General features: G+C 38.1%; 1 protein-coding gene across 3 annotated transcripts in view; it reads right to left on the reverse strand.

Moving 5' to 3' along the window:
• The window catches only part of LOC141925235 (sodium channel protein type 2 subunit alpha-like), a 78,567-nt gene extending 61,225 nt beyond the window's left edge, over positions 1 to 17,342 (reverse strand). For 2 of the 3 annotated variants that reach the window (XM_074829017.1, XM_074829016.1), the window contains exons 1-3: positions 17,253 to 17,337; positions 12,121 to 12,178; positions 11,477 to 11,542 (exon numbers count right to left, since the gene is read on the reverse strand). The gene's annotated coding sequence lies outside the window, so the exon portion shown is untranslated. Of the gene's footprint in view, positions 1 to 11,476; positions 11,543 to 12,120; positions 12,179 to 17,252 lie in introns of all 3 variants that reach the window. The other variant, XM_074829018.1, reaches the window with a different exon arrangement.
• Positions 17,343 to 21,886: the final 4,544 nt, after the last annotated feature.

The following is a 21,886-nucleotide window of genomic DNA, read 5'->3' on the forward strand; positions in this document are numbered from 1 at the left end:
TAAACAAAAGGAGTGTGCCATGCATTTCTTCTTGTATATGGAAATTTCCATACATTTCTCCAGGTGAGAATTTCCTGGTCTCATAGCAAAAAGCAGCAGTATCTGAAATAACGAATCTAATGATCTCTGCATCCAAACAATTATTATTGCACAAGAGGTTTATTGACTTCCTACTTAAGGATATTATTTCCCCTGAAACAGGTCACTTTAAATTACCGATATTCTGCCTTCCTTCAGAGACAAACACAGAATTTCTTGTCTCCAGCAGTTGGAACTTCATATCCATATAAGACAAGCAAGCAATTCATTACCTTTCTAAACAAATATATGATCTACCTGAAATTTTAAATTATTTGAAGTTCTAAATGAGTCTCCCCTGAGAGAGAACTCAACATTAAGTAAATTTAGGAGGAGGAGGTAGGTTATACTGCACACCATTTCAGCAAATGTTGCAACAAATGAAAGGAGGTGAGCCTATCTCAACGACCTGCATTCACTCCTCAAACAAAAGGACGTTTCAAGTTAATCCATATGATACAGTAGTCTAACTAAAGCCTGGCAAGACCATTACATCAAACATAGTATGAGTTTTCAATAACTTATTTTGTTGACTAAGTATTTTGTTTTCCTTTGTCATACAGTGGTACTGCTAATGGCCATGTCCTTTTATGATCAAATATATTTTTCCATTAATCATCACAAATTTATTGGGGTCCACAGAGCTGACTAAAACAACAATATGGCTTTTATTGGTTTTGTTTAGAAAAGACACATGTTCCTCACATTGTTGGCAATGTATTATCATCATACTAATATCTACAGAGCTCTGTCCATAAACCCAGAAGACAATCTAGATTTACTGATTGGTTGTTCTTACCAATCATTAGATAGCAAGACATTACACAGGAAGAGTTGGAATAGAAGCAAAATGTCTCAGATAAATTGCTTATTGAGGGTGCTATTTGAGAAAGAATTCTCGAAGACATATAGCTGATCCTCTGCACTGGCGCCTGGGGGAACCCCCATGACAGATGGAACTGCTGTCAGTAGTTACTAGGATACAACAAGATAAGCCTCTGGTTTTTTGAAGGCAACTCACTGGATTTTGCGAAATTTATCACTTTTTAGGAAATGGGATAATTCTTGGAATCAGTCATAGCTACAAAAGAAACAAAACATTTACTAGAGAAATAACTTATACCCAGCTTTTGATAGAAAAATTAGACAACCCAACAACAATTTCAATTTCAGTTCTCTCTCTCAAAAATAAATATATAATCCTTCCTTTAAAGATGTTTTCACTGCAAGTTAAAAGATTTAGAGCTGAGAGGAAGTTTCTTTTGCCTTTTCATAGCTAGGTGCTGGAATTTTCACAGTGAATCCATTGCTAAGCCATTAAAACACATCCTCTCAAAGTTCATTTACTATCCAGAGACACTGCCTGAGCAGCAAACCAGAACTGTTCCACAATTTGTTCAGACCTCATAATTTAGTATTAATGAATTATTAATACAGTAATAAATAAATCACATGCACGCAATATTACAAAGTATATAAGCACTGTGCACAGCAAAGAAACTGCACACATCCACATACATGGGGTTTTTCATTAGTTTGGCTCTTATAAGCATGGAATCAAAGTCATCTGTTGAGCCACATACATCAGAATGCCTGATGTAAATTACTCAAAGTTTGTACATGATACTCAGATATTGCAGAAACATCTCCAAGTGATTTATTCCAACTCATGCAGATGTAGCACTTGCTATAATTTTTTTAGACTTTAGACTGTTACATGGTTCAGTTTTGTTATCGTCATTCCAGTAACTTTGCTGTAAAATTGATTTAAAAATAAAATTATCTTGAATGTCTTACCTCTATCAGATTAAAGTCAATGCATTGGGATCCCTCTGACTGTACCAACACAGTCTTTACATCAAAGAAACTTTCATTAATGCAGAATGTATTATTGTGAATTATGACCAATTTTGTGAAAGTTAAAAGAAAACATTGGATTTGGGTATTCCCACACAGGGAACACGTATACCATGTTTGAAGTAGAAGATATAGTTTATTTCAACTACAGCTAGAGAAAAAAAGTCAATTTCTGATAAGATTTTTAGTATTATATTTATAATCAGTTATGTAAAATAAGATTACCAAAATCAAAGAAAAAAAAATAGTTTGGGAGGCACCTTTGGAAGTCAGCCAGCTCAAAACAAGGCTAAGGTTACCTACCTTATATCACCTGCAGTAAGAATTCAGTAGGTTCAAGGGATCTGTTCCAGGTTGCTTCCCCATGTCCTGCCACGGGGACTCTCCAGGATCTCCCTTAGTAAGTCCTTCACCCACCATATTCCACCCTGCTCCTCATGCAAGCCCAGGCTTCTTTTACCAGCTCTCTGTTAGTCCTCAGCACCACCTGCTCCTCCAGCTTCCTGGTTTGTGTTCTACCAGGCACAGCTTGGAAATACTTGCTGCAGGTTTTTTGCTGGTCTGTAATCAAATTCTCCTTTCTGTTTCTCTGCTTAAGTATTGGGCCATCGCTAACACAACTGCAAAGCAACAGCAATAAATGATGTCAAACCAGCACAGCTCCCAAAAAACTGCAGCTGAAAACTTCCCTCCTGAACAACAAAAATTAATTAGGAACTGAAAGAGAATGAGTTCTTTAAGCTACCCCAAATCAAGGTTTAAAAAACAGAAGACTTTTTTTTGAAATTAGGAAAGTCCTCTTTAATAATAATTAAAAAAAAATGGCAGAGAAAATGTAACAAAAACTAACAAGATACAAGTTAATATCACACTGCAGAACCCAAACCTGTGTTTCACTGGATCTGAAACAGTAAAAAATAAATGTACACATATCCTGTTTTTTATCTATCAGAAAGCTCAAAACATTATTGTTTCCTTTAGGTCATAGCAGCAAAGCAGATGTCTACCTAGAACACAAAATACATTTTTCCATTAAAACTGCTAAAATTCTGAAGCAATCTTTATTTGCTGTTACGAATAACATTGTTATGACATAATAAATGTGACAAGATTTTTATTAGGTGATTCTAATGACTATTTTAAAAATTAGTAATTTTGTTGTTGATTTTTCACATAGTAAATGGCAAGTTCTGTAAAATGGTCAGAGAGCATAACTGCACAGACAAATCTTTTGAAAAACTTTAGAAAGCAAGTGTGCTTTGTTAGTGCTTTATAGTCTGCAAACACCAATTGTGTCAGGTTTTCTCCCTCAGATGTTGGAAAAGAATATGATTTTTTTTTTTCTTCTTGCAAATAAGATACAGGAAAGGACAAGGGGGAGAAGAAAGCAACTACCTCCCCCCAAGTAAATATACAGAAGATGAAAACTGACTACAGAATGTAAAAGACAAAGCAAAGAGTACAGTAAGACCTCTTTCAGTTCCTCATTCTGGCCAGACAGGCTCTCTATACCTCACTTAATGGGCTCATTAGTGTAATCTGAGTCAATTTTTTGTGCCTAATTTCCTAGTGAGGCTCAGCTGCTGCTCTGCAAATGGATACAGGCTGGGTGCAATCAGTAAAACCTGGCTCGGGTTATAGTGATATGGAGGCAAAATTCCCAAATCCATTCTGTGTCTTTGTGCAAACACCCTGAAAATGGAAAATTGCATCAGCATACATCATTGCAGAGATGTATGGCAGGATGTTCTTGAAAAGGTTCACACAGCAGGTTCAGAAAGGATTTAGCACCTCCAGTATATTATTGAATTTTTATATGTATCAGAAAAAAACCTGTTTACTCATGACATCCATTAAAAAGCCACAGAACCAGAATAAGCCTGTGAAATTGAGATGACTGTTCAATACCAATTATTCCTTTCAGTTCAACAGCCTGAAATGCAGTCCTGTGTTGCGACAAGAGATTTTGAGGCTGTCAACCACATTGGCAAAGTTCACTATCTGCTTCCCAGTGAACATGAGAGCATGAGACGAAACGAGAAAATATGCTACAATACGTGACACCATGATGGTAAATCACAGGAGATAAAGATGAAAGCAGACATGTATCAGAAACTGAATTCTCACAACAAAACCTTGCTCACTTACTTCCAGCTAAAAGTTCTGTTCACAGTAATGAGAGATTTTGGAGCAACGCTAATGCCACTGTTTATACTGCATCCAATCCGTACACAGAAAGCTTTATTTTCTAAATATTTGAATCCACACTAAAAAAAAACCAAAAGTGAACAGATGCAGTTTTTAATACCATTTTTTAATAAATCAACAGCAAGAAAATACTAGCATACTTTAAGTTTCATATTCAGTTCTTCCCAGAGGAGTGCCCTAAAGAATAGCTGTGTCCCCTAAGTAAAGCCAGAACACAGGAGCTGGACAGATCTCTATCAAAGATGATGGTTCTACCGGTGTCCTGCGGGGAGGTAACTGAGTTGTGGGAACAGAACAGCAATTGCCATCAAAACCTGCAGAATCTTGACAACATGGGGTATTAGAAAGGACTGGAATGAAAGAAAACCTCTCTTATTTGGCAATCCCAGTTATCCTTTTTCTTTCCCCTCATCCACTAGACTGAATATAAATTCAAAATAAAGTTTGTTTATATAAACTGCATCCCTGAATAAACATGCATGAGTATATGTATTTATGAAATAGGAAAATACAAGTATTATTAATTTCCTAAGCTTGTAAAGCAGTTCATATGAAAACTGCCAAATAGTAAGAATATTAGAAAAAACACAGAAGTGTTTGATAATCTGTTAGTAAAAAGATCTTGTCTTGGCCACAGTTAAACTATCTGAATTCAAATTTAAGCCTTAACATGACCTAGGCTTTGAAGTTCCTGGATTTTGACAAGATCTGAAAAGAACATTATCTGACCTTTAGTCCTGGGTGATCTATTTAGGTAGTTCATTCCAAGTTAAAAGTGATAGCTAGCTTTTTCTTGAGAAACTGCAACCTGGCCTCAGTTATAATTTAATAATTAATAAATCACACCATTTTTGAAACAGAAAATGAAAACGCTTCCATAGTTGAACAGGAAAACAGATATTCACAGATGTATAGGAATATGAATTGACACACAAGAGGCAAGAATTTGCAGCAGATCAAGTCTGGAAACTAATTACCAACTCTTAATTAGCAGGTCTATAAGCCAAGTAACTTTTTTTAAAAGCCTAAAATATAAGACAAAATGGAATACATGGAATAACCATTTGTTTATATTGTAACATTATTTTTTTAGTTTGAATTTAAATCAGTATTTTGAATCAAAACCTACTGAATGCAGCCTTTCACTACTAAAATTTAAAATCAAGATGGAACTGTTGATTAAACTCAGATTTAGATTATTTCCTTTTTCTACGGTATTTTACTATTATTGATGATATATGTATTAAAAAAAAATCACAGTTACATTCAACTTCAGCTTTACTGTCAAAAAGCAATCTGATCTACAAACAAAAATATAGTTAATATAAGGAAATGAATCTTGTCATCCGCATATTATGTCCTGACCAATTCAATTAATACAGCACAATAACATTTCACAATTACATTTACATACATTTCTGTGAGTTTACTAAATCCCTTACTTTTTATAAATATGAACACTAATGTAAGATTGTGCCTTCACTTTGACACTGTAGCTACAGAATATCCATAGGAATGCCCATCAAGCAACAGTGTCAGGAAGGCATAGACAAATCAAAATGTGTTAGAGATTCAAAGAAACTCCTCCAGCTAAAGCAGAAAATATATATAGGAAATATACACCTGTTATCTAAACAGCAATGTAGGAACATGCAGAACATGGTAACATTACAAACAGCATAGCAGTTAGAGGGGATGTAATGGAGCGAGAGGAAACAGTGATGGCCTTTTTCCTCATGCCAAATTTATCACAAAAAAAGAAAAGCAGGCACCAGCATCGTCATTGTACCCAAATGTTAACCAAGCTATTTTCACTATTATGCCAGTGGCTGAAGTAAAAACATAGGAAGCATTCCCTTTGGTTTTCCTATACTAAAAGTCAGACCTATTTCGCTACAGAATTGCTTTCTATCACAAGTAAAAGACAAAGGGTAAAAAGATTGTGAAAGAAACTTGAAAAACAGATTGCTTGGATTTAAGTCTTAGAAAATGTTATGGTGAGACTAGGATGATAACCACAGGTCTCCTTCACAATCAAATGAGCCCTGCATTTGTTAAACTCCATCTGTTTTGCTCCGTTTTGTTCAGGGATGTAATTCTTTTAAAAAGAAAATTTTTCCCTATGGCCACTGAGTCTTTTCTGTAAACAGTGTTAATTCTCTAAGTCACTTTCAGACACTCATGTGATCATAAACCAGAACAATGGAGCTTCAAGACAGCTTTGGCACTCATTTTCTCTGGGGCTTGAATCCAAAAGTCTTTATATTTTTTGAAGTATTTGTCCTCCCTCATCCCTTTTTTTCTCGGTTTTCTATTTTACTTGGCTCTATATTGTGAGACAGGTCTGCATTAAAATTTATCTGACAGTACACCCAGTTGGCAAGAATACAACAGGAAACCTTTCTCAACTTGCACAAAACCATACAAAACCCACACCACAGAAGGCTCTAAAGGATAGCCAGAAACACATATCTCGTTTTCATTTACTTTGTTCATTTACTCGTTTCTGAAAAATTACTGCTGTTCTAGATTGTATAAACAACAGTTATGGACAACAAAAAATTAACTGGATTAGATTAAGTTATTCTAAAACAGAACCCCAAAGTTAATGCTACCCTTGCACCTGCAGGGGAAATGATGAACAAATAAACAGATATGACAGTATCCTCTAAAAGAAAACAAAACCTGCTGAATGAAAAAAGAAATCCAAATCTGAAATAGTAATCTAATTTCATAATTATTTTCTTTCCACTGAAAATGTTTTGCTCTCCACATTTAAACTTAGAGTTTCAAAATCAAGATTACACTGGCTGATATCAATTGCCAGCTGATATATGAATAAGAGGCAGCAGAAAAACACTATACCACATTGGATTGTTGAAAAGCATTGAAATATTGATAGTAATTAAGGAAGCATTATTATTGATAATATAAGAATCAATCCAGGGAAATATGTTCTGCAAACAATCTACCTGATTCAGAGCCCAGTTTCAAGGATTCTCTCAATGAGAAAGAACTTTCAGCAATTAAGTATAAAAGATTCTTGAAGATCAGTGAGAAAAGGATCAACTTGTATGAGCTATTTCATGATAATCTGTAGACAAAGATAAATGTGTTTGGTGCAATCCACTCTTCTGGTCATTGATAACATACAAAGAATTCAAAAGAAAATTCTTTTTTTCACCTCATAGTAGTATGATAGATATACATATTTTTCCAAACATGCTCAAAAATTTAATGACTAATGAGACAGAGTTGATAGTGTTATTGACCTAGCTGAAATATATTTATTTATATTGTATATATATTGTATATTATATTTATATTATATTGATAAATTCTGAAATATTAAAAATGTTTGCAATCATTGAATCAGCTGCATGACTACAAAAAAAAAAATCTACCAAGTTCATGCTATATTATCAGGGCGTGCCACTTGGTAGAAGAAAAAAAACATGGAAATACATCTGCTGATAATACCCATTCAGAAGTCACAGAACCATCTACTGGCTTGGAATCACCAATTTCCCCCGCAATTCACAACCCTTCTGAACAAACCCACCTGGGCACTTGGCATGGTTCAACAAGTCAGGTTGGACAGGGCTTTGGCAATATGATCCCGTGAAAGATGTTCCTGCCCATCTATGATGACAGGCCTGTCTGCCTGTCCCTGCCTGAAAGATGTCCCTGTCTCCAATACAGAGGTAAATACCCTTTTGATCATTACAGGCCCCACCTCATACACATGAAAGCACTTCCTAGAGTCCCACTTTTACTAATATAGCATCATTAGCACAGGAAATACCTAAATTGATTTTCCTGATAGTTATCAGTGTTTGTTCATTATCAAATCTAGAACCATTAGGAATACTTCTGGAAGTAACACCTGCTAATCATTTACTTTGCAGCACAAAGCACCAGATGAATATGGACAACCTACAGGCAGATCTTTGAAAATATACCTACAGTAACTCATAGTAATCATAAGCATACAGGGGATGGACATACCCCCAATTCTTCCAACTCAGATTTGCAACTGGAAAAGGTGGCTATATCACAATGTGCCTTTTAAAAAATAGTCATTTAGAGGAATTATATTCCAGGTAAAGGATTACTGGTAAAATAACAGGTAGCATTCCATAATACTGGATCAAATTCATTCTTCATGCAATTTTGTCATTTTAAGGGAGGATCTGGAATCACCCTAAAGTAAATATGCAATTGAATGAAAGGGTCTTGCTATAAGCTCTGTAGTAAATGTGGAGTAAAACAAGAAATTTGAGGGCCTTTTTTTCTTTTTTTGCAACATCTGAAGCAACGAGAAGGGCTCGAGAGGCCATATCTCCTTCCCAACCCCTACATCAAAGCTGAGAGAGCAGATGGCAAACTGCGTATAAACAAAAGCTCTTGGGCGGATTAAAACATGAAATTTAAAGAAAACTATTAGAAATACCCATAATATGTTTTCTTCATGTGAAAATATTCTTAAAATTAAATATTTGTATTATAAACAGCTTTTTCAAACTCATTGTGAAGATTTCAAAAATAGCATTTTCCATCATGCATTTTGACATCAAATACTGTATTATTGGCTAAAGCTTCCTGTATTGACTACCACCGTTTAACTCATATGCACATTTATAACTTCTGTGTGCAGAAGAAAATCAAATGGTGTCAAATTCAGAATAAGAAGTGCCAAAACTCAACCCCATATTTCTCTGCTTTTCCATTGGATTAAAGACATCTTTTTAGACAGCCATGTGAAAAACAAACAACAAAAAAACCCCAAACCAAACAGAAAACACACCAAAATGTAATTTAGTACATGAACTAATCTATTGTTCCTTGATGTAGGCACATAATATACATGTAGTAGTACATAGCTCCCGAGAAACAAGGGAGTCTTTGCCCCAAAGTGCTACCTTGTTGCAGAAAGCAGCAATAATATTGCACAACCACAATATAATTAAAACAGAATTGCAAGACATTCACAGAAAACATTTCTTAAAAAAGCACCTATATAAAATGCAGCAGATGGTTTAAAAAAATAATTTCCCTTTTTTTACTTAATTCACCACCACTTCCTTTTTCAGGCAAAAAGAAAGAAGCTGGTTCAGACCAGACCACCAGAGTCACTGTACCTTATCAGCACTGTGGAATGACACTCAGCTTCAAAACCTTCAATGTTCCTTTCTTTCCAGTCATACAGGAGGAATAAATAATTTAATCAGGTATTCATCAGGAGAGTGGAATAGCCTATTAGTCTGTGCCTGCATTCCTTCCCCCTCACTTCCTTGCATCTCTTAGAACTCCAGACAAGGTGGAAGTATGTCTTTTTTTTAATCTGTGTATTTTATAGCTTAGACAAAAAACACTTCTATGAATGAGCTTAAGAAAGAAAAATTTGTGCATATCTTCAAATTCACGCACATTTACATTTCATAAATTACTTACAAAGTACCAAGCTACTGTCATTTGACACATTCATCCAAAGATGAGAGGAACATTGTCCTCAGCCTGACTGATCAGGGACAGAGTCTAAACAGAAAAACTGAAAGATCATCCTTATTTATTATTTCCATTTGAGCTGGACAAGAAACCTTGTCAACAACAAATACAAATGGAGCAGCAACTAGTGTCCTTGTCAGACACCGTTGTCCTGCTTCTAGCATTTTAACATAAATGTTTTAACAACATAAAAGCTTGAGAAAAATAAAAATATATTAGTACTGCTCTCAAACATACAATATGCCTGTGTTTGGCCCTAGAAATGATGGCATTTTCTTAAAAGAATGGGAGCTGCTGTTCTGAGGCTTATAAATGCTTGATGCTATTTGCCTTCTGTTTTATTGCCACATTGTCAACCATTTCTCTAAAAAACAAAAACCAACAGTCATCACTTCCCCAAGAACTAGAAATTTACTTATTTACTTTTTTCTTACAGTGAAAGCTAATGGTATGGTATGGTATGGTGGCTGTAAAATAAAAACAAACACAAACCCACCAAAAAAAACAAACCACAAAAAACTCACAGCCCCAAAACACAAACCTTGAAAAACACTTTACAATGTAAGAACTTGAGATTTGAGATTCATTTCCAGACTAGAGTGACTTTGGTTTCAGTGCAGAACTCTCTACTTCTATATCTATGCACCTCAGCAAAATTATAATTGTTCAGCAGATCCATGCAGTACTATTTAATTTTAAAGTAATCCCTATGATTTGTCATTTTAGAGTTGTCAAATAATTTTTTTTTTAGATTAATAGAAACACTCTCTCACCCTTCGCATGCCTTTAAATTAGTATGTAATTGTTTGAATCTTGTGGGTTGCTGGTCCATTTGGCCCTGTGTCCAACTCAAAGAAATTAATAAAAAGTAAGTAAAGTGCTATGCAGCAGAAAGTGCATAATTTACAACAGTCTCAACAAACAGTGCTTCTGAAAGGCTCTGGGAAATCTTTAGAATCCACAAAACAAGAAGGTGAAAAAGCACAAGGCTACAATAATTTCTGTACTCTCTTTTCACGATAGATAAAACTTCTCAGAAAGCAAGTGTCTGAAGACTTTGTGGAGAACTGAATCAGCTTTCTACAGCAGCAAACAAGAGACACTCTTAGTTTTGTAGTGCCTCGCCAAAGTCCATTTCAAGCTTCTGGACTTCTCCAAATTATTATCTCAGATATATTGGTGCACATGTTTCATGACAGCAGTATGTGTCTTATCCCCAAATAGAAAACCACTGTGATTATTCAAAAAGGAAATAAATGCAGATACTTTTGCTCATAAGCGTAAATCATCACAAACCCAATCTCTGTTTACTTAGTGCAGCAAAGCCTCTGGAAGTCATTATTTTATTCCTTTTCATCATCCATGAAGTCATACATCATCACTACATGGAAGGAAAGAACTCTGCTTGAATTCAGTGAAAGGACAAAGAGGCAACAAGATGAAAATAAAATATGCCTCTAGGGATCAGGAGACGGAAGGAGAGTTAAGGAAAGAAAGAAAAAATATGTCATCATGGCTATTTGGTGCTCCAGACAAATGGACTCTTCTTTCATTCAATTTATTAAATCTAATTAACAAAATAATCTTTTCTAAGCCACAGAAACTGCTACAAAATATCATTAAATATCATCTCTGAATCATCATTAAATATTAACCACAAGTATCTACACCATGAAAGCTTTAAGGCACGTCTTCTCTATGACAGTCTTCGTCTTACAAAAAAGAACTGAAAATTGATACATCACTTGAAGGACATACAATAGATTTAAGTCTTTAAGATTATAAAGGTAAAAAAAAAGTAACAATTCTCATTGGTTTTACTTACTTATATATTCTTTAGAAGTCCTCCAAGACATCACTCTAATTCGGAAATATCTTTTCTCACCTAAAACTGAGGGTCATGTTATTAATGAAGTTAATAACTTGAGATCTCTTTTTAACATAGGAAATTATAATGATGTAAAAATACATCATTACATGGGATGTATCTAACATGGGAAAATATGATGATGTAAGAATACATCAGTCAGCCTTCAAACAGAAAAATAAGATTCTGAGAATTAGGATCTATTATTGAATCTAAATGTAAGTTAATTAACATTTTTCTTAATAAATGTGGCACAAAATATAGAGCTCAAAATTATCTAACACAATGGCCACTATGTCATGTAGTTATGCTCTTTGAAATCTGATGCGCAGGCTACAGAAGAAATACAGGCTGTGTTGATCAAGAATTTTGAATCCATCAGTGACAGGACTGAGTGCAGGCAGAGGTCAAGCAAGATACACTATCTTATATCCACCAACATAGATTGTGAGATTAACAGAGGTTCAACACAACCCATCACCACCACAAAAAGCTGGAGTCCAAGTCCCCAAATAAGTACTGTAGCAAAAAAGGAATTGTATTTTTACTAAGGTAGGAGAGAAGAAAAAATAGATTACACCATGAAAACCACTGTCACCTACCCAGTAAGTGGCTCTGTTCCTGGACGAGATCCCTCTGACTGTGCTGAACTTGAGGTCTCTATTTTAAACAAAGATATTTCAGGTTTTGATGAGGTAAGGAAGGTAGTCACCTTCATGGCAACCTTAATGTGAGATGACTCCAAATATGAAGTTCCTTCACCCCCACTGCTCTTTCTATAGACATGTTTAGCTAAGCAGTGCCTCCACACTTATTTTCTTCAATAGCTATCACCTCACTGGACTGTTTTTAGAGCCCCACTCTCTCCTTCCTCTCGTCTCAGTTGGCTTGTATGTATTCAATGACAACCACCACTAGAATTACTCTATCCAGTAATTTCAGCTCCTGAATAATGACCCTCCCCTTCCCCCACCAAGTATCTAGTTAGGAAAAAAAAATAAATAATTTTGAACCACCCTATGCACCACAGAAATAAATCCAGCAAAACTTGTACCAAATCAGAAGTTTCTTCAACAAAATGCTGCAAAGCCTTTTTAAATACATTGTAGCTACTCAATATACTGTAACTGCTTTCCTCTGCTTCTCTCTATACCAATTAATCTGGGTATACATATTAAAAACTCTGAAGGTACTGCATACCTTCAAATTATTGAATTTATTTCAGTTCCTTTGAGGTTTTCTGCTTGAATATAAACCTTGCTGTAAGAGAAGAGTTCCCAGATAGAATCAGGATGGAGATACAAGAGCTGAGCAAGCACAGAAAAACACACCACTTACTGGTCAACCACAGTCTCAATGCTGAGGAAATGTGCAGCTCCCAGACAGCAGGTACCAGAGAAGCCACTGATGAATTTAGGGCAAAGAAGCACAAGTCCCTACCAGGTGGCAGACTTTCAAACCAAACATTTCCTCGCTGGCTGGCCAGCGACTCATAAGGCACACTTCTCACTATTATAAAGTATTTGCAGACGAGTTGATCAAACCAGATGGCCAAGAAGTATACACACATTCATTAAGCATTTGGGTACTAGAAACAAACAGCTCCTTCCTGGCTGCTATCTGATCAAATATCAAATATTTCCTCTACACTTGCGGTTAAACTGCCAGCATGAGAGGGCAATCATCACAGTGGGTGGAGGCAGCAGCCTGAGAGTAAGTCAGAAGGAAATGGTGGAGACACAAGGTTGGCTATGGTAAGAAACACGAGGTGTGAAATGGTCAAGAATTACTAATGGAAAGAACAGACAGCAAATGCAGTAGGAAGAGGAGGATGCAGCCTTTATACAATCTGTAATAGCTCATCCACTGATCTAAAGTTATTTATACACAGTAAAAATATCTGGACATTATGAGAATACAACATTCTCAGGTATGTTGTAAATAGTCCAAGACATACCTTATACATTCAGGAAACCTGGAGATGTATTAATGAACACAGTAGGATTTCAACTTGCATACTCAAGGCACAAAAAACCCCCTTGTCAATGATATTGTAGCAAGGTAAATCAGTATCTATAAAAGTACTGTAAAGTCATATGCACCTTAAAATGAGATCAAAGTGGGTTTCAAGATTGTGTTTACTATTTGGTTACTATTCCTCCATAATATCTTCTCACTGTATTATCTACTCATTTTCCTACCAGGATAATCTGTACAGTAAATCATAGTTGTCCAGATACAAAGCCAAACAGTGAGTCAAATGCAAAGAGCTTGCCTAGCTTTTTCCAGGAACTCAGGCAGCAAGACTTGGCGGTCTCTCAGGAGTACCCACAAGACAGACCAAAACTAGAGATAACCTGCCTGCTGTTGCACTGGGTGCAGCATAAATAGCATCAGATCTCTACACCCTGGCAAGCACGCTGGGCATAGTACCACTCCCTACGGCACCCCAGCACTGCTGGCCCCTAGATGGAAGGAACAGCCGCTAGAGAATATGTGCTCCAGCCTGTCTGCAGGAGCAGGTAAGGCTGCAAGGGCACAGAGGGACACTATGTCTCCTGGCTACTCAGGCCACTCTGTCTAAAATATGGCAATTTTAAACAAGAATTTTACATTCAAAAGTTCAGGAAAACATTGGATAATGATTCTGCAAATGCATCATCTGAGACAGATACCATTTCAGGCTAAAAGAAAAATAAACTAGATCTATATGTCAATAATCTTGTCAACAGAATAAATAACCCAAGAGGATCAACTAAATGTGTAGATACAAGGGGGTTTCGCATTTAATATCTGCCACAAATATATCACAAAAGTGCATATTCTCAAAGAGGCTTGCTGGAGCACTGTTGTTTTGCCTTACTTAACTTACTGAATTCCAGACAAGAAAATTTCATGGTGTGACTTTCAAAGAATCCAAGCTTGACAGAGAACTTGACAGAACTTCTGTGGAAATAACTATTAAACTCACCTGCTCACACATGAAAATATATTTAAATTTCTGTTGTGCTGGGTTTTTTTCTAGTATGCAACAACTGCATGCAAGACAGTTTAATTTTTCTTCTAAAATTCTGCTCTGCTACTGAATTTCTACAGTGGATTTCTTCCAAGACTTTAAGAAAACTATAGTGAACTTATTACATTGCAGGGGAAAAATGCAAACTTGTGTTTAGAAATGTGAGAAAGAGTTTAATCTCCTATCTGGAAATCAACTAGCTGATGGTGACAAAAACCTTAACAAGAGGAACAGGACAATTGATGGGAAATCTCCCCTGGTAACAGACCAATGTGCTTCAGCCAGCACCACCACACAAGTTGAGAATGACTCAACTCTCTCTAAGGAGCATGACATCTGTAATTATTATTGATAAATACATCTTTGTCCTGAGCTGAGTTTACAATTTATTTCAACAGGAGGGAAAAATCCTTCTGAAGATTAAATTATACCAGTTTTCTCTATATATGTTCTGGATTGTATGCATATATGCAGTCCCAAAGGACACACTGTAGAAGGCATCCAACTTAGTGTCCCTACAAAAAAATTAAATGTGAACATATGTGCTTAAAGGATTGGATCCAGCGATAGTATGTTTCCTTGGCCTGTAATAAGGTAGAATGTCTTTTACATGCTATCACTGCTTGTTAGTAGTAAGTATGTATTAACAATAATTTAGCTTTGCTTATATGAAGAAAAACCAAAGTATTTACAAGCATTACCTCAAAGCTTCATCTCTGCCTCAAACAAGAGAAACAAATTTTAAAATAAAATATTGAAGGTAAAAACTGTCCATATTAATATTGTACTGCTGGTAATAAAACCTTAGATTAACAAAATCTACTTAAAAGCCTAGGTATTTGGTATAAACTTTAGCTAAACACACCTTTAGAAGACCATTTAAAAAACACAGCATTTTTAAAAACATGTAAGAAAGAAGCAAAAACCAAGAGCCTAGATGAAACTATCCTCCTGAATCCCTAACACAGACAGGTGAAGGGATGGAGTGTGGGTGAAGATAACATTAAAACCCTTGGACTGGCTAATGGCAAACCTGGCCCTTGGCAAATCTTGCAGCACCCTGTGCACACCTCTGACTGCCCCAAACCTGAGTGTGATGCATACAGCAGAGCTCTGCCTTCCCACACCGACACACCCTTTTTCATCAGGGCTGGCCAAGGAGCCGCTGTGTTTCTCAGAGAGAGAGATCAGAGCCAACATACAGGATGGATTCTTCCCATTTGCCTGCAACAAGCTGCATTTGGCAAACAACAACAACGATGCAGCAACTGGTTGGATTCTAATAAAAAGATTTTTGGTCCACTTAGAAGCTAGAAGATGTTTCTCCACACACACACTATTGACATGAAAATGGCAGTGTCAGAACTGCCTTTCATTTCACATGAGAATTCACACCTTAATAGTGCTGTGGTGCTATGCATCAAATGGTAAACACGTCATTACAGTAACTCATCTTACAAAATACTAAGGTCTTGGGGTTTTTTTTGTTGCTAACTCTCACACATATATTTGCTCTAAAACAAGTTCAACTGGGGGAGGGAAAAAAAAAAAAAATCAAATTTTCCCTTCCACTACTTAATTTTGTTTCTTTTATCCCACTGAAACTAGAAGTCTTTTAAATATATTTCAGAAACAATGAGATATTTTGGTAATGAACCATTATATACATTGGAATCCTCAAGTTAAATGGCAAAATCTGAATTTACATAAGTAGGATGAAAGTGTACTGAAATTAATTTTCTTGATGAAAAACTTCCCACTGCATGACTTTTCATAAAGCAACCATGTACTTTTGTATAAGGGTTGCTCCCATCATTCGTTTTCCAAAATTTTTTCAGGTTGAAGCAGTACCACTCACATGGAGAGCACAAAGTGCACTTTTCTAAATAACTACTCTTTGCATAAGTCATGACAAACCAATTTGGAAAAACAAAGTAACTTTGCTCTACCTGGAGTACAAGATGGGATGCGAGAAGTTTAGAGTTAAGGTAACAAGGTGCATAAGAACGATTAATGTGTTGGGTTTCTATTTTCTACACAAATACCCAGCAGGTAAGGCTGCCCGAGATGAGAACATGACGTTCTTCTGAGCTTTTCCTGTTGCTCTCTCTCCTCTGCGTGCTTCTTCCATCTTTCTACAGATGTGGTCACCACTGCTTAGCAACCAAGGGGACATGATGGCACAGAGGAGAATCCTCCATCTAGATCTCACCCTGCTCCACCTCCACGGCTGCCAACTCTCTTTCACGGCAAATGAAGAAGAATATGTTTTCTTTGTTGCCTCAGAGATACCAAGTGGGACCTCAGATGTAGCTCGGTGTGAGCGCAATTTTCTTTCCTTTATGGGTGTATGGGGGAGAATTTAACAAGCTGGAGACTACGAGAACCTGAGACTTGCTGATAAACCAGCTCCCCAAATGCTAATGCCAGTTAATAAAATAAAAAAATAAAATAAAAAAAAAAAAGCAAAAAAAAGAAGAAAAGAAAAAAAAAAAGCAAAAAAAAAAAAGCAAAAGCCAGATGCCGCGGTGATGGGGACGAGAGAAGCACCAGAAAGACAAGGGGATCCGCCGCACACCCTACCTACTGCTACCCAGCGCTCCAGCCGTGCTCCTGGGCGAGGCCAGGCGAGGAGGGGGCAGCGGGGCTCGCCAGCGGCAGCTGAGAGCAAAGTCTGGGCAAACCCCACAGGCAAAACCCAGGACGGAAAATACTCACTTCGCCCATGCCACAGGTAGGGGTTGGCTCCGCGCTGTAGGGCGGCCGCCGCCTCCCAGCCGCTGGGACCGTCTCCTCGGCTCGGCTCCCCTCGGCTCGGCTCGGCTCGGCTCCCCGGCTCCCCCGCCCCGCCCCGCCCCGCCCCGCCGCAGCCACCGCCCCCCGCCAGCCTCGCCCGGCCCCGAGAGCGGAGCGGCCGTGCCCGCCACCGCAGCGCCCCCTCGCGGAGGCCGCGGGCCGGGCGGGGCCGGAGGGCGCGGCCGGGCCGTGGCGCAGCCCCCGGGCGGGGGGGAGCCGCGGGGCGGGGGCTGCCCGGCCGTCAGGGCGGAGCGGCGGGAGCGCGCAGGGGTCCCCGCGGGAGCGGCGGTGGCCCGGCGGCGCCGTTGGGGCTGCCGCTGCCGGCCACCTCGAAACTCTCCGGCGGGACAGCGCGGTTCCTCCGGGCAGCCATCCCGCTGCCGCCGGCCACGCCGGGCAGCCCCTCGGCGAGCCGGAGCGGGGGCCCGACCGCCGCGGGGCGGGGGCGGGTGGCGACGCCGGGGGGCGCAGGCGGCGGGGCCCGGGGGGCGCGGCTCTGCCCGCAGGTGGCGGCGGCGCGCGGGTCGTGCGCGGCCGCTGCCTCTTGCTGCTCTTCGCTCCCGTGGGATGCTAAAGGGGTTTCTTGGTGGGAGCCGTTCCTTGGTGTCCCTGGGCCGCAGTCCAAGGCCGTGACATTAGAGGTTTGCCTAATGCGCTTTTAAAAAAATAGAGGCGCGTTTTTTCTACTGATGGCTAATTGTAATACCTTTTGAAGGTCTCTTGGAAAGCATGCAATGAAAAATAAGCTACTCTGCAGCTCAGTGCGGGAAGGGGGTTTTATGTGGTAGTTTGCTAAAGGAAGCGCCTCAGAGTTGTTGGGTCGTACTTAGACAATAAAAATGTTCTCCATGCTTCTGGGTGTGCACAACAGACAATGGTTCTGAACGGATTTTAAGGGAAAACAGGCACCTGAAGAGCACTAAGCATTAGAGCTGTAGAGCCTCATTTCTTACAGTGTGTATCTAAAAGCATTATGGAGAGCTAGCTGCAACCAAAACCACAGCTAAGCGTGAGTTAAAATGCTTAGCCCCTGTTAAAATGCGAGCCCGCCTAGGCTGCACAGTGCTTTCACCATCAGGGCTTCATATTCCTGAAGGCCTCCTGCTGTGGCCTGGGCACATTGTCTGCACCGATTCCCCACGCTGATGTTCTTAGAACCTCAGTGGATCTAGAAGGCTGTATAAATTAGCCACATCTGTAGTTTTTGTCTGTGGTCATAGCATAAGACCATGAAAAAAATCACTGGAAATACCTTGAATTCCCTGCTGCTTCAGAGCAGGGAAGGACAACATAGGATAGTTTTGATGTCAGTATGAAAACTCAGCCTATACCTGTCACAACAGAATACTAATCTAAGTAATAGCAATTGTTTTCTTCATCTTTACAAATAAATCACCTCTCACACCTTCTTTAGAACTATGAAAAAATACATTCATAAAATTCACAAGCATAAATTTGAAAATGCTCCCATGTGATGTCTTCTGTGCTCACATTTGCTTGCCCCAAATCTGTCATTTTTCCTGATGCAGCACCAGGATACCACAGCAGGGAGGAATTGGTGCCAAGAGGACATTTTCCTCTTCACTTCTATAATTTTTGCACAGGTAGCAGGGTCACATATTTCTGTAGCACACTTGGTCGTTTCCCCAAGTTGGGTCAGGTTTGGCACCAGCCCCCAGCCACATGGAGCCTGCATAAAACACTACCCAGGCTGTCCTCTGTGACTGCCGGAAACCAGCTGCTTGATTGTGTCTGGTTTTCTTTTCATTTTAAATAAATTTTAAAAAATTAAAAGAGGCACTTATTCCCTGCGGTGTAGTAACAGTATTTGATAGCTTAAGTCTGGTTACTCCAAACAACGTATATTCTAAGAAGCTGTAATTTAGCACAGGAGACAGTGTTACATGACTTTGGTGACTGCAAATTAAACCCTTTAGATTTCTGCATGCATTTAAAGTTGAAACTGGAAGAGATCACATGAGGAGGGAGAACTTTTTATTTTTTCTTCTGACAACCCAAATAAAGTTTTTTTTCCCCTTTTTACTATGTTCTTTTAAGCTGTTTCCAATTTTTTTCTTTTCCTTATCATTTTGACATTTTGGTGCTGATGTACATCTGCTTTCTGAATGCCTTGTTGAAATCTGTAATATTTCAGTATCCAGTGTTACTAGAATAGTCATGTTTGTCTTAGGGACAAGATGGGTGTGCAATATTCCAGGTAATGATGATTATATAGTTGGCTAACAATGGCAGTGCTTTTAAAAATTACTGTGCATTATACAACTGATAGATTTCCTATGACACAGAATGCTAAATTAAATAAGTAACTTGTTACATTAAATTGACATAAGTCATTCAAAAGCATCCCCACACAGCTGTGGCATTTTTCTTCTGTTTACATAACAACATTTACTGCAGTGGGATCTGGATTCATTACTAGGCTGTGATTACTCAGTGCTGGTCACACAGACAATGAGTACAGACTACGGCTAATTTACTTAATTTGGTCTCTGTTTTTAAAGTCTTAGTCATGCCCCATAATAATAATAAAGCAATTATTACTACTTAATACAAGTAATAGGATCATAAGTGTAATTGCTAATTAATAAGTGAAAAGTGATGGGGTTTATCGGATGGTACAACCTGTTTCCAAGGGAGAGCTAGTGAATTGCAATAGTTAATATCATAGCACCACTCAGTGTTCAAACTGGATATAGCTTCGTAATCAGCACATTTCTTAAGAGCTGCATTGCCACCTGAAGAAACACAGTGATGGTCCTATTTATAATCTCATTAATCCTGTACGTATGGCAAAGTGCAGCTTACTTCCGGTGAGAGAAGCAAAGCACGGATACAAGTGTGCTGAATATAAACATGTTGGAAGAAAAATTTCTAGTACCTGTCTTGATATAAGTGAGCCAAATGGAAGTATTAATGGAATGGAAATTGCTACGGTTTGTTACCAGCATCTTTTCTTCAAAAGCTCAGAAAGAATTTTTGACCCATTTAGTCCTTTGGTTCCTTATCTACTTTCCTACTTAAACAGATCATCCTTAAGAACAGAACAGACTTACCCTCTGCCCACGCTTCCTGGCAAATAATATTATACTGTATAATGCATTACTGTGCTAACTTTTCATTCATGGACATGATTAGTGAGGAGACGGTCGATAATTGGCTTCAGAAAGTCTAGCCTCTTGCATCATATTTCCAGCTTGGCATTGGGCCATGTTAAAGTCACAATGCTTGTATCAATGTGACTGTTTCCTCTCAAGGATTGGATATACGTGAAATTAAAATGCTCCTGTTTTCTTCTCCAGCAATCCTTGTTTCTGTCAGTCATGAAATATTGCTGTCTCAGGAGCTGCTTCACTGGTGTCTCTGCAGTAAACCAGTATCAGCAACCTCCTCAATGCCTGTCAACAGTCAGAAACAATTAATTTCAGTTTCCAACACAAAACCAGTAATACCAATAAAGTTTGACCTACTCTACATATATGAAATGTGTACCTGTATTCTGACTTAAATTCTAAATAATCATTATTAATTTAATCTTGAAAATGAATGTGGGCAGAGATTAGGTGCTTTCGAAAATTTATTTATTTAAATCAAGCCTTTCTGCAGCTATTCACATTTCTTAAGTCTTTTTTCCCCCCAGGTTGATTAATTTTTCTCTCCTCCAGTTTTAATTGTACTTGCACAATTTCTTTCTGTGATTGAAAGAGAAATTCAGCTGTTGAAGTCAAAGGCAAAACTGCCCTGAAGAAAAAGATTTTCATAGGAGCATATCATGAAGAAACAAAGTGCTTATTTCAAATAAAGTCTCTACTTTCTAAATTACATGTGTTATTACTTGTCCACCTACTGTAGTTTATTGACTGGCCACTATGTTGATTTGTAAAGAAAACCATGTCTACTAAGCCCATAAAAACCATCTTGAAAACTTTAACAAGACTTTGTGCCCACAGACTCCATAAGAGGGCACCCTTATCTAACAGCTGAATTTTATACAGAAAATATAAAAGAGTAAAAAGGCCTTTCTAAAAGCTTTAGGAGGGGAGAAAACCCTATGGAGAGTTTAGTGAGAGACAAATCTATTAAATTATCTTCATTGTCATTTTAGTGCTGATAAGGCAAGTCTAACTTAAGGCATGCATTAACTCTCTGTTGATGTTTTTCTAAAACAACTTTGTTGAAATTTTGTCATAGTCTAAAAGTTAAAATAATATAATTAGGTCAGCAGAATTATAAAGCGCTTTTAGCATTTTCTAGTAAAATAGGTTTATTTACCCAAGACAGACTTGCTAGCAGGAGCATTGAAGTCTAACTAATACATCCTCAAGCAAGAAGCACATTCCACCACGCCCTTTGTTTTATCTTCTCTTTCCAGAGTAAAGTCAGGTTTTCTAATTTTGTTGATAGGGAGCCGATGTTGACGAGAGTGTTAGCTGCTGTGTCTAGGTCAATTACTACTGATATGTCTGTGATAATGTCAGTGATAACATTTACATGATAAAAAGTCTGTAAACAGTGGATGAAATTATTTCATTCATAAA

This window comes from Strix aluco, chromosome 6, assembly GCF_031877795.1.
Source record: "Strix aluco isolate bStrAlu1 chromosome 6, bStrAlu1.hap1, whole genome shotgun sequence".
In the NCBI taxonomy this organism is placed as follows: Eukaryota; Metazoa; Chordata; class Aves; order Strigiformes; family Strigidae; genus Strix; species Strix aluco.